This window comes from Gobio gobio (genome assembly GCF_949357685.1).
Source record: "Gobio gobio genome assembly, chromosome: 14".
Classification (NCBI taxonomy): domain Eukaryota; kingdom Metazoa; phylum Chordata; class Actinopteri; order Cypriniformes; family Gobionidae; genus Gobio; species Gobio gobio.
In genome coordinates this window covers 21,102,841-21,116,384 of record NC_137107.1, presented here as the reverse complement: position 1 = coordinate 21,116,384, position 13,544 = coordinate 21,102,841, and the positions used below count along the sequence as shown (strand labels likewise).

The 13,544-nt window shown below is 42.0% G+C and overlaps 1 long non-coding RNA gene across 1 annotated transcript; it reads right to left on the bottom strand.

Annotated features, from left to right (window-relative positions):
* Positions 1-10,448: 10,448 nt before the first annotated feature.
* On the bottom strand, positions 10,449-11,518 carry LOC307137984. Its single transcript, XR_013817979.1, has 4 exons — positions 11,056-11,518; positions 10,857-10,951; positions 10,645-10,767; positions 10,449-10,561 (listed from the first exon to the last, which is right to left on the bottom strand). It is a non-coding gene; the product is annotated as an uncharacterized lncRNA (long non-coding RNA).
* Between the last annotated feature and the right edge of the window lie 2,026 nt (positions 11,519-13,544).

Sequence of the window (13,544 nt, the reverse complement as noted above, 5' to 3'; positions counted from 1 at the left end):
TTTTTGGAGGATAGTTTGCGGCAGATAGCATACATCTGCACAATGGATAAACATAGACAGGACGGGATAGGATAGGACAAAAAATGCTTAACTCTATTGGCTATGACTATGTGTGCCTGGGCTACAACACCAAATGGCTTAACTCTAGTGACCTATGACTATGTGTGCCTGGGCTACTAAACCAAATGGCTTAACTCTAGTGGCCTATGACTAAGTGTGCTTGGGTTCCCACACCAAATGGCTTAACTCTAGTGACCTATGACTTTGTTTGCCTGGGCTCCCACACCAAATGGCTTAACTCTAGGGACCTATGACTTTGTTTGCCTGGGCTCCCAGACCAAATTGCTTAACTCTAGTGGCCTATGACTAAGTGTGCCTGGGCTTCCACGCCGAATGGCTTAACTCTAGAGGCCTATGACTATGCTTACCTGGGCTTCCACGGCGAATGGCTTAACTCTAGTGGCCTATGACTGTGATTGCCTGGGCTTCCACGCCAAATGGCTTAACTCTAGTGGCCTATGACTATCACTGCATGAAAAAAGGTGTATCCGCACCAGTATACTCCTGTATACACTGCTGAAATTCGGAAGAATCCAGGAGTATACTGGCCGGATAGGTCAAATTCCATGGATCCGTAAATATCCGTATACATCCGAAATGGTACCAAATCAGATGTATGCTGTGGCCGTATACTCCCACGCTACAGCCATTTGTTGCCATGGCAAATAATCCCATCAAGTTTTTCCCAGGAGACATTTTCACACCTCTAAACAGCTTTGCCTTCTATCCCCTATTGGTCCTTCATCTCAAACTGGATTGGTTGTTTTTTTAAAACCACTCCCAAAACCCAGACTGCTATTGGAGGACAGGACGCATTGAAAACTCAGTAAAGTGATTTTATTGGTTACTTCTAAGGCTAAGGGTGGGCTAGGTTTTGTAGCATAGTGACTTGATTGGTTATAAGCCAGCTATGCAGATTTTGTTCATATATATGCAAAATCTCTCTCTCTCTCTCTCTCTCTCTCTCTCTCTCTCTCTCTCTCTCTCTCTCTCTCTCTATATATATATATATATATATATATATATATATATATATATATATATATATATATATATATATATTATATATATATATATATATCCCCTCTCCCCCCCCAAAAAGAAACATTCACACAAAACTATTTGATAAAGTCTGAAATATTTATTAAAAAAGGTATTAAAAAAAACATTCTTAAGAGCATTATAAACAAACATTAAAACAATGGGGAAACAAATGTAACAATGTATTTAAAAGGGATGAAAATGTAAAGGAACAAATGTAAAAATATAAACAGTCCAAAGAACATTATAAACATACGTTAAAATGAATTGGTAAAAAAACAAAAGACAAAAAAGTGAACAAAATGCATTTAAAAGGACAGAGATGTAAAGGAATAAAATACACAGTGTACATAAAAAGGAACATCTAAAAAAAAGGAATAAATATACAAAGTACACAATATAAAATGAGAACAATACATTTACAAGACAAAAAAAAAGTGTATATAAAATACCCATAAATATTCCAAGTAAACAATATAACCAAGTAAAAAGAACAAAGAGCCTTATAAACATACATTAAAATGAATGGGGGAAAAGATAAGTGACACAAAATGTATCTAAAGGAAGGCGACGTAAAAGGAACAACAATACAAAAAGTGGAGATCAAAAGCAACATGGACATCTAAAAAGGAACAAATATACAAAGTATACAATATAAAACGAGACAAAGAAATCTATACATTAAAAAGTGTATATAAAATATATGTAAATATTCTATATATGGGAACCAATAAAACTATAAGTATATAAACATAGGAATAAAGAAAAAATAAAATGGAACAATTGAATGTTAAAATTATAAATATAAAGAAATTGTGACCAACTCTAACACAATGTTGTATGAGTTTTGAACATTTTTTCAAACTGGCATGATGGGCTGGTGATGTGATGCGTAGCGTGGGTCAGCCTAGTCTGGTTTGTAGTAGCTAGCCTAACCATGCCTTCCATCAACAACAGCATCATATTCATCAGACATCAGGTCTATAGTTGCGGTCTTCCACAGGTTCTGTGTTGGTTTGTGCAACCCTGGACCTGGTCTCCAGCAACTGCAAAACATGACAGTAAATTAACCACTAAAACTCAGAGAGGAGTATAGTAACATTCTGGGGGGGAAAGCTTAACCGGTTTCTTAACTTACCCGTCTCTTTCTCTGACGGTTCTGTGTGATGTTCTTCATAGCGTTCTTCTTTTCTGGTCCTTTTCAGACTGAGCCAAAGAATACTTCCTCAGCAAAGTCTCACAAAATAAAATACATCTTGCAACCTGCCAAATAAATCATGAATAATATATAGTTAATGCCAATAAAAGTAAGTAAAACAATTCAATTAAAATGTATTTGTATAGCGCTTTTCACAATACACATTGTTTCAAAGCAACTTCACAGAAAATGCATGCGTCTACATTACAGAAAAAAACTGAGAACATTAAAATAATTACAAGATTTTTAAGATTACCTTTTACACATTCAGGGTCAACATCTGTAAAAGTTCTCCAGGATCATGGATCCAAAACTTCTGGATCATGAGGGGGGAAGAAGCATGCACACACAAATGAATATTAATTTGTTTGATAAAACATTAATGTTAATTATCAACTTACTGACATGGACTTGCAAAACGTACTCACCAGGTCCATACAAAAACTTCACAGTAGAGACAAAATCCTGGTTTTCCTGTAATTCTTCAGAGTCCAAGGATGGTGGTTTCCTGTCCTCTCTGCTGAATGAGTGTACATGATCTCAGATTAATCATTCCAAAGCTCCTTTACATTTATGACAAGCTTGATCTTAAAACTAGCTGACAGTAGGGATGGGCATTATGACCATATTATTCTACATACATGAGAAATTGTATTTACACAATAAGATATAACAATATATTTATTTTATTTTGATAGATATGTTATTAAAATGCTACAGAATAATACTGCTTTAAAAGTCTTCACTGTATGATATTCTATGAATTAATATCAATGGATTCTTAAAGAAGCAGAAGCATACTTTATTCTTTTGTTGTTTGATTAAAATTATGACAGACAGCAGTTTATTAAAGGGTTAGTTCACCCAAAAATGAAAATTCTGTCATTAATTACTTACCCTCATGTCGTTCGACACCCGTAAGACCTCCGTTCATCTTCGGAACAGAAATGAAGATATTTTAGTTGAAATCTGATGGCTCTGAAAGGCCTCCATTGGCTCAATGCACTTTACACTCTCAAGACCCTTAAAAGCTAGTAAAGACGTTGTTTCAAAGTCCATCTCACTACAGTGGTTCTAAAATAACTTTATGAATCAGCGACAGTAGTTTTTGTGCGCAAAAAACCCTAAATAACGACTTACATAGTGATGACGATTTCAAAACAAGGCATCATGAAGCTTCGAAGCGTTATGAATCAGCGAGTCGAATCAGCGGTTTGAATCGCCAAATTTCAGCAGTTTGACACGCGATCCGAATCATGAATCGACTCACTGATTCATAACGCTTCGAAGCTTCATGATGCCTTGTTTTGAAATCGTCATCACTATGTAAGTCGTTATTTAGGGTTTTTTTGCGCACAAAAACTATTCTTCGGTATTGCATGCTGTCTGAGAGAGGCTTATTTTAACACGTGCATGTCCCACTCATTATTCTACATTCATGCATGTTTCTTTGTCAAAATGTCAAAAACTTTTAGTACAGTCAGTGCTGCGTTATATACGCTATATTCATATTCACATTCCGCGATTTAAAAAGGTAATTTTAACGTTTACTGCAAAATCGCTAACAATAGTCATAACTATGATCGTCATTAACACCCAGCCCTAGCTTAACAGTATTACAACACAACAAAACACTTGGGGTTACTTGACTGTAACCCTGTTCCCTGATAAAGCGGAACGAGATGCTGCATAAGCTTATGCAAATGGGGATGTCTTTGACATAACCAGCTGTGAAAATAGTGTGAAAACACGTCAATGAAATTGACCCGGGAGGTATTTATAGCCTCGGCTGGTGACGTCATAGGCGCACCTGCTGCACGAGGCTATAAATAGATGAGCTTCAGCTGGAGCAAACCAGATCTTCTTTGTTTGAAGACCAGTCCTGAAGCATCATCAGCACGGCCTAGCAATGCAGCATCTCGTTCCGCTTTATCAGGGAACAGGGTTACAGTCAAGTAACCCCAAGTGTTCCCTTTCAAAAGCTACACTCAATGCTGCATAAGCTTGTGCAAATGGTAACGAGAATACCCACGCCGCCGTGCTTGATGGTGCCTGGACCCCTAACGGTTGTGTAGGTGTGCACAAGAACGCAAGAAGCCTCGGCATTAACCTGTGATATCGACTCAAGGACATGAGAGCCCGGAGTGGCATGAGCATCCAAGCTATAAAGTCTTATGAATGTGTGCGGAGAGGACCAACCTGCCGCATCACAAACACTTTGTAAGGGAGCACCCCTTGCTAACACAGTAGAAGAGGCGACTCCCCTGGTGGAGTGAGCCCTTAATCCTATAGGCGAAGCTTGACCGCGCGCCTCATAGGCAAGAGCAGTAGCATCCCTGACCCAATGTGACATTGTTTGGTGGAGGCAGAACCTCTGTTACGGCCCCCATGGCAAACAAACAGTTGCTCTGACTTACGCCACTGGCTAGTGCGGTGGACGTAGGCCTGAAGAGCATGGACTGGACACAGTCTATGAAGTTTCTCCTGATCCGGCGTTGTGAACGGCAGAGGGCAGAAGGTTTCAAGAGTGACAGAATGTACAGTCGACAAAGGAACCATAGGCAGGTAGTCAGGGTGGGGATGCAAAATCACTTTCACCAAACCTGGGGCAAAATCTAAGCAGAATGGCGATATTGACAGAGCCTGCATGTCCCCAATTCTTTACAGAGAAGTTATAGCCATAAGAAAAACCATCTTTAGAGTCAGAAGTTTGTCAGACGCTGATTCTAGAGGTTCAAAGGGGGTCTCAACCAGACCCTCGAGGGCCATGAAGGTCCCATGAAGGGATCTTGGCTATTCTGACCAAGATGGCGGCGCGAGTAGATCGCGAGGCTCAGCGTCTCTCCAGATTCTGCAATTTTGCGGTATTTTTCTTGTTCATCTCGGGTCTGTTCGTACAGAACAGTTGTGCTTTTACATCGTACACCCGTTGTGAGCTTTTGGATATTGGTTTGCGAATTTCCGACAGTTTTATGGACAATCTTCAACTCCTTCCTGAGATCGCTAGGACGCCCGAGGCGATGCGCTCTGCCCGGCCGGGCGGAAGTGCTAGAAGGCGGCGCTGTGATCGTAAACAAAGGCGGGGTAAGCGTGGAGGTCTAAGAGCTAAGCTAAGGCTAACTCCTTACCGGCTCTCTTTACCCAGCATTTTCCTTGCCAATGTATGATCGCTAGTGAACAAAATGGAGGAGATTTGACTCAGCATTACACACAGTAAGAAACTTTTGAACTGTAACGTCCTAATCTTCACTGAAACCTGGTTAAACAGCGGAATAACGGACACCGCTATTGAGCTAGCGGGACGCCACACACTCCGGGCGGATAGAACACTAGATGGCTCCGGGAAGAGCAGAGGGGGTGGATTGTGCATTTATATTAACAAAGCTTGGTGCACAAACTCTGCTATTGTTGGGAGTCATTGTTCAGCTAACCTGGAGTTTCTCATGGTTAAATGTAGACCGTTTTATCTACCGCGGGAGTTCACTTCCACCATTATCACTGCAGCCTATATTCCCCCGGATGCTGATGCCAAGCTTGCTATGAAAGAACTTCACGCAGCCATCAGTAAACAACAGACTGATCACCCGGAAGCTGCGTTTATTGTTGCAGGTGACTTTAATCATTCAAACCTAAAGTCAGTGCTACCCAAGTTTCACCAGCATGTTTCCTGCCACACCAGAGGAAACAAAACCTTAGACCATGTTTACACAAACATGGCGGGAGCTTACGTTGCAACACCCCTCCCCCACCTGGGACAGTCAGACCACCTCTCTTTGTTTCTATCACCCAAATATTCACCCCTCATCAACCGTGTGAAGCCATCAGTAAAGACCATCAAGGTGTGGCCTGCGGGGGCAGATTCCACACTCCAGGAAAGGTTTCTAAACACAGACTGGAGTATGTTTGCTTCTCAAGCCACCAGTGGCGCTCACACGGACATTGACTCATTCACTTCCTCTGTATTGGATCATATCAATACCACCATCGACAGTGTTACAACCCAGAAACAGATCACCACATACCCTAATCAGAAGCCTTGGATGAACAGGGAAGTTCGACTCCTGCTGAAGTCACGCAATACTGCCTTCAGATCAGGTGATGCACAAGCCTACAGTACATCCAGAGCTAACCTGAAGAGGGGCATCAAAAAGGCCAAGCACTGCTACAAGCTAAAGATAGAGGGTCACTTTTCCAACTCTGACCCTCGACGCATGTGGCAGGGCATTCAGGCCATCAGTGACTACAAACCCACCCACTCCACCCCCGCAGCCACTGATGTCAACTTCCTGAACGAGCTAAATTACTTTTACGCTCGTTTTGAAAGAGAAACTGCCACCAAGCTCAAACCCTCAGCTGACCACCCACCAATCACACTCTCCTCCACAGATGTCTGCAAGGCACTGAGCCGGATCAGCGCACACAAGGCTGCTGGACCAGACAACATCCCTGGACGTGTGCTCAGGGCATGTGCGGAGCAGCTCGCTGGGGTTTTTACAGACATTTTCAACCTGTCTCTTGCCCAAGCAGCTGTACCGACATGCTTTAAACGCACTTCCATTGTGCCAGTGCCGAAAAGCTCTAGCCCGAGGTGCCCTAATGACTACCGCCCTGTAGCACTCACACCCATCGTTATGAAGTGCTTTGAGCGGCTGGTCCTGGAACACCTAAAAGACTCTCTACCATCCACATTGGACTCACACCAGTTTGCCTACCGCAGCAATAGGAGCACAGAGGATGCAGTTTCCATGGCACTGCACTCTGTGCTCACCCATCTGGACCATAAGAACACGTATGCACGCATGCTGTTTGTTGACTTCAGCTCAGCATTCAACACTGTCATCCCATCCAAGTTAATTGCCAAACTTGGAGACCTGGGCATCAACACTTCAATGTGTAACTGGATTTTGGACTTCCTAACTGACAGACCCCAGAATGTTCGATCAGGATCCACCTGCTCCACGTCCATCACACTCAACACTGGTGTACCACAGGGCTGTGTGCTAAGTCCGTTTCTCTACTCCCTCTTCACCTCCGACTGCAAGCCTGTGTATGGATCTAATTCCATCGTCAAGTTTGCGGACGACACTACGGTGATTGGGCTCATCAGCAACAACGATGAGACTGCCTACAGGGAAGAGATCCAGCACCTGGCCACATGGTGCGCTGATAATAACCTGCTCCTCAACACCACCAAAACGAAGGAGCTCATCGTGGACTTCAGGAAAGAGTCAAGAGGCACACACGACACCATCCACATCAATGGAATGGCTGTTGAGCGTGTCTCCAGTTTCAAGTTCCTGGGGACCCACATCTCGGCGGACATGTCGTGGACGACCAACACCTCCAGCCTGGTCAAGAAGGCTCACCAGCGCCTCTTCTTCCTGAGGACACTGAGGAAGAATCAGCTCTCCTCGGCTATCCTGGTGAACTTCTATCGCTGCGCAATAGAAAGCATCCTGACCAACTGTGTCGCAGTGTGGTATGGGAGCTGCTCTGTTGCGGAGCGCAAGGCACTGCAGCGGGTGGTGAAAACTGCTCAGTGCATCACAGGAACTCCACTGCCTGCCATCGAGCACATCCAGAGGAAACGCTGTCTGCATCGAGCTCGCAGCATCCTCAAGGACTCCTCTCACCCAGCCCACAGACTGTTTTCTCTCCTGCCCTCCGGCAGGCGTTTCAGGATCCTCCGGACCAGGACCAGCAGACTTAAGAACAGTTTTTTCCCCAGAGCTGTCTCTTTATTGAACTCAAACCCCCGTTGATCCACTTCCCTCATATACTGCTAACTGTCCTACCTCACATCTTCCTTCACTTTGTTATTTGCACTACCGACTGTTTATCACAGTAACAACTGTTTACATATGCATCTTGCACTGCCATATCTTAACTGGATTATGCTCATTTGCACTGCCGACTGTATTTATAGTACCAATGTTTACATTTGCATTTTGCACCGTACTTCTAACTGTAATATGCAACCACTTTCCACTGCACTTTACACTTTTTTTTCCGGATAGCTCTGTCCATAATTTATTGCACTACCCTAATCCACTGCTATTCCTCATATTAGCCTAACATATTATTGTATACCTCTATCTGTAAAATTCTGTTTATAGTAATAGCCATCTGTATATTGTATTCATAGTACATATTCACCTGTAAATTCTGTTTATAGTAATAGCCATCTGTATATTTATTCACTGTACATATTCACCTGTAAATTCAGTTCTGTTTATAGTAATAACGTCTCTCTATTTATACATATTTATATATATTCAGTACATATCCATGTCCTGCACTTACGCATCCATTGTATATCCTGCACTTGCTGCTATTGCACTTCTGGTTAGACCTAAACTGCATTTCGTTGCCTTGTACTTGTACTTGTGTAATGACAATAAAGTTGAATCTAATCTAATCTAATCTAATGGAGGCCACAACTGCCTGGCACAACAAAGTGAGCAGGCAGAAGATGCCTCCCAAGCGGCACCCCATCCACCAGGGCATGGCAAGCCAAAAGAGCGGCCACATAAACCCTGAGTGGAGGGGCAAGCTAATGTTTCAAAGGGGGTCTCAACCAGACCCTCGAGGACTAAAGCTATGTCCCATGAAGGGATCTTGGTTCTAACAGGTGGCCTCAACCGCCTACCCCACGAATGAAGTGAGCGAGTAGAGGATGTCTCCCGAGCGGCACCCCATCCACCAAGCCGTGGCAAGCCGAAAGAGCGGCCACATGAACCCTGAGAGTGGAGGGGCAGGTGCCTGATGACAACTTTTCTTGCAGAAAATCCAGAACTGAAGTAACCTGGCAGTTGACTGAATCTACATTGTGTCGTACACCACCTTTCAAAGACACCCCATTTATTAGCATAAACTTTCCGAGTGGAGGAAGCTCTAGCACTTAGGATGGTCTCAATAACTGCAGGCGAAAGCCCCGTGTCCCTCAGTTGGTGCCCTTCAGGGGCCAAACATGAAGGTTCCACAGGTCGGGCCTGGAATGGAATATCGTGCCCTCTGCCTGAGACAGAAGGTCCCTCTCTTCGCCGGAATCGCCCAAGGCGAGCCGTTGAGGAGAGACACTATCTCCGAGAACCAAACCCTGTTCGACCAACGCAGCGCTATCGATAAGAAGCAAGACGCTTGTTGGCGAACCCCGGCTAGAACTCCCAGGAGCAGAGCGACTGGAAGGAGGGCATACAGACGCATTTTGGGCCATGTATGAACCATCACATCCAGACCCAGCGGGGCTGGGTGACAGAGAGAAGCAGGGACATTGCGCTGTCTGAGAAGAGGCGAAGAGGTCCAATCCCTGTGGTCAGCTCTGTAAAATCTGATCCAGATCTGCTTGACTACTTCGAGGTGGAGTTTCCACCCCCCCATCTGTAACTCTGTCTGGACAGTAAATCTGCTCCCACATTCAACCGCCCTTGAATGTACACTGCTCGAGTGACAGGAACTTGCACTGCATGAAAAGTGGGATTTTCGACCCCGTAAACGCCTGTATACTCCTGGAAATCTCCCTAATTTTCGGCAGTTTTCGACAATTTAGAGGCAGCGAACGTCGCGTTTGTCTGTGCCACAAATTGTCGTAAACGAACCATGACGTAGGTGGAGAGCCCCCCGCTGAGAGACCGCGCGGAGGTGCGACGCCTCTAATTTGCATATGAATAGCAGCGAAACCAGAGAGTCAACGGCCAGACTTGAATTTACTCACTCACTATTGGCTGAAGCCACTACATTTAAAAAAGAAAAATCCCTCGTGATTGGTTGGCAGATCACTGCAAACCAATCATTATTGGTCCCCCTGGCTCATTATAAATGTAAACCCCAATAATAATAATAAATATATAATTTATGTTGTAATAATTTGTTTCATATTAATGTTATTGTGCTATGATGTATTCATACCATCAAGGAATATATGGGAAAATTATACGGACCGTGCCGTTTATTCAAACAAGGGGCTTCATTTATAAGCATACAGCTGTTCATTCAAGAGAAAGGGCTTCATTTATAAAACACAGCGGTTTACTTAAAGAAAGAGCTTTATTGTTAAACACACAACTATGTACAGTGCAGCAGTAATGTCTCGTAATGTAATGTAGAGTTCGGCGTGCTCCAGGCTGCGAGAGCGCGGTGGCCGCCCAATCCATCCAGACACCCCGTCAACAAAGCCGTCTTCCTCGTCAAACATGAGTTCAATGGTCGCGGACTTCCAAACGTCCACCTCATCCTCATCCAGCACTCTCTCGCTTCCAGCAACTGTAATACAATCCATAAAGACAATAAGCAACCTGAAAAATACTCACATTGACAAAAAACGGATCTAATATAATAAATCTTACCCTTTTTCTTCTTGATCGACTCCGAGCTAAACTTCGCAGTTTCCGCCTGCTATGTAACGTTAAGTTCAGGTTGTTTGTATCTGAAGCTCCAGCGTGTCGATTCATAATACGTCTTACAGGCAGCTGGAAAACAATTACATGAGACTGGTATTAATAAAAACAGTCACGTTAAAATTAAACAAGGAATGAGAAACACATTAGAAGTTACTTACACACAATGTCGTCATGATCAGCGGTTAAATCTGGACTCGCGGAAATCGCTCCAAGCAGATAAGAGCTCACAGCTTCGTTATGAGGCGAGGATAGTCTGTGTAAACAAAATGTGCAGTTTTAAGCTCGGATCTATTAACGCATCCATTTCCTTATACAGCTGAATAAAAGCATATTCTTTAAATCGTAACGTTACATTACCCATGCTCTGGTTCATAGCGACTGCAGTTTGCCTCAGAGTTATGAAGACGAAGACAGCCTCCTGAAAATGAGTCCAAAAAGTTCGTCGCGTCCATGCAGAGATTGAGTTGAAGACGGTGTCCTGTCATTGTTGATCACGAAAAAGGAAAGCAGCAAAAAACATAAAAAAAAGTTTAAAGCTCGTCTTCTACGCGTCATGGCCATGACCTCGACCTCGCACCTCATTGGACTAGGGCTATAATAAGGAACGCGCCCGGGGCCAAATCTCTTTATACGAAACGCGTGACTTATAATCGTTTCAACCTTCAACACGCCCTGTTTTCCGCTTCAACGCAGCAATTTTTTACGTGTGTCTTCTGTATGTGTAGACCCATGGTGTAGACACGCACATTCTGGTCGTGTAACAGGCATACACGCACAGTCGACGCACAGTTTTAACATGTTAAGAAGACACATTTGAACGTGTTTCTTAACGCGCACATTCTGTACATGTCGAAGTGTAATATTTTTTTTTAAAGCAGACTTACCTTTAGATGTAGCTTAGGCTACATACAGATTAATATAAGATATTAATTAATTGCTTAACTGACTACTGTGCTAGAGTAAAGTAGCCTAATGTTACAATGTATATTAAGTAAATGCTTAATATTATACAATTATTATAATTTATCTATATGGGTTATTGTTTGTTTTTTAAAGTTAGGCTATATATAATTTCTAAAAGTATAGGCTAATTTACACAGCACATATTTATAACTGAAAACACACACAACTTTATTCACTTTCACATAATAATGTTTTTGTAATTTGGTGTTTAGTTTGTTGTATAGTTTGTTTATACTGTTCTGTCTCTGTTTTGTTTCCAGGAACATCTGATGAGTGCTATAATAAAATGACTTCATTATATTTAAAATATGTTTTGATATTCATTTTATTTATATTATTAATATTTTATTTACCCATAAACGTGTCTTTAGGAAGCCATAAGTTATAGAGACAAGAATAACTTTTGCCATTTAAATGCCACATTCATTTACTGAGGACCCATACAGCCAATGATCATGTGTGAAAACACATACATAAATTGATCACTTAGAAATCAAAACTAAGGTTTGAGAAAGAAAGAATATGCATACAACAAAATATATTGTTTCATAGCAGCTTCAGTAACAAGTTCAAAACAAATTCTGCTGTAAACCGGCTCTAACAAGCCAATATAGTGTCAATATTCAGCTCAAGTGACTTCAGTGTTGATTCAGTTCAGTTGATTTCAGTTCAACTGTAAATTACTCAGTTGTGCATTGTGTGTAGTTAGATATATGCAAAAACAACATTTTTGGAAATAGTTAAAATAGTTTTGCACAAAGTGTTGCTTTTGCAAGAGATGTCTGATGTTTTGTGTGTAGAGTTACAAGAAATGGAGCCATATTTTCAGAAATTGTGTGTAAGCAATTAGATAAAACTGTAAATGAATCCAGTTTATTTTAGTTCAGGACTCATAGTCCAGGTGTTAGTAATCTGTGCTTAATCTTTGTTCCAGGCAACAATTTTTTAACTCACGATTAACTAGATTAAGGCCTACTCTTGGCATAATTTAAACCCTGTCCAGGAAACCACCTCTTGAAAATCTGCATTGATAATTCATAAAATGTGGTGTGAGCTCAATTTAAATGACAATTACAGAAAAACACAATCTGACTTAACTATAAACAAACAAACTTGTACTTTTCACATTTATGATTAATAGCCATTTAAAAAATCATTCACAGTGCAGGGTGGACAAATTAATGTTGGTATGTAAACTGTATGCTTTACTTGATTTATTTGTGTGCTTTGGTTCATTGTCTTGTTGCATCACATAACCTCTCTAAAGGTTGAAGACATGAACTGCTGTCCTGTATTTTTTTATTTTTTTTACATAACATTGGTTATTGCTAATGACATACAGAGTAATTAATCTACACTGTGAGCCCGGACAAGTTGAATCTACTTAAAAAATTGGAGCAAACTGGTTGCCCTAAAAATTTAGTAATGTGAACTAAAACGAGTACATTTAACTTAAATTTAAGTTAACATTTTAACTTAAACTTTAAACTTGTTTTAGTCAAAAAAATTCAGAACCTAGATAAAACTCCCCCTGCTGCTACTCTGATTTGCATTTGTGTAGCTCACAGCATCTTCATTTACATGATAAAGCCTCCCCTAGAATTAAGGGGAGGGGGGGTCATGGGGGGACAACTGCCAAGCAAGGCCCACGTCAATTTCAGACAATTTACGGCAGTTTTCGGTGTTGCCTGCAAATTGCCGTGCACAGTCGTAAACCTGAAGTTTCACGGCAATCTACAGTGTCATATACTGACGAAAATCCCACTTTTCATGCAGTGTTGTTCTGAGCCCAGAGAAAAATCTATCTCGCTATTCTGATAGCGTGAGCACAGACCCCCCTGGTGATTATATATGAGATATTTAGCTGTACTGTCCACCCGCAC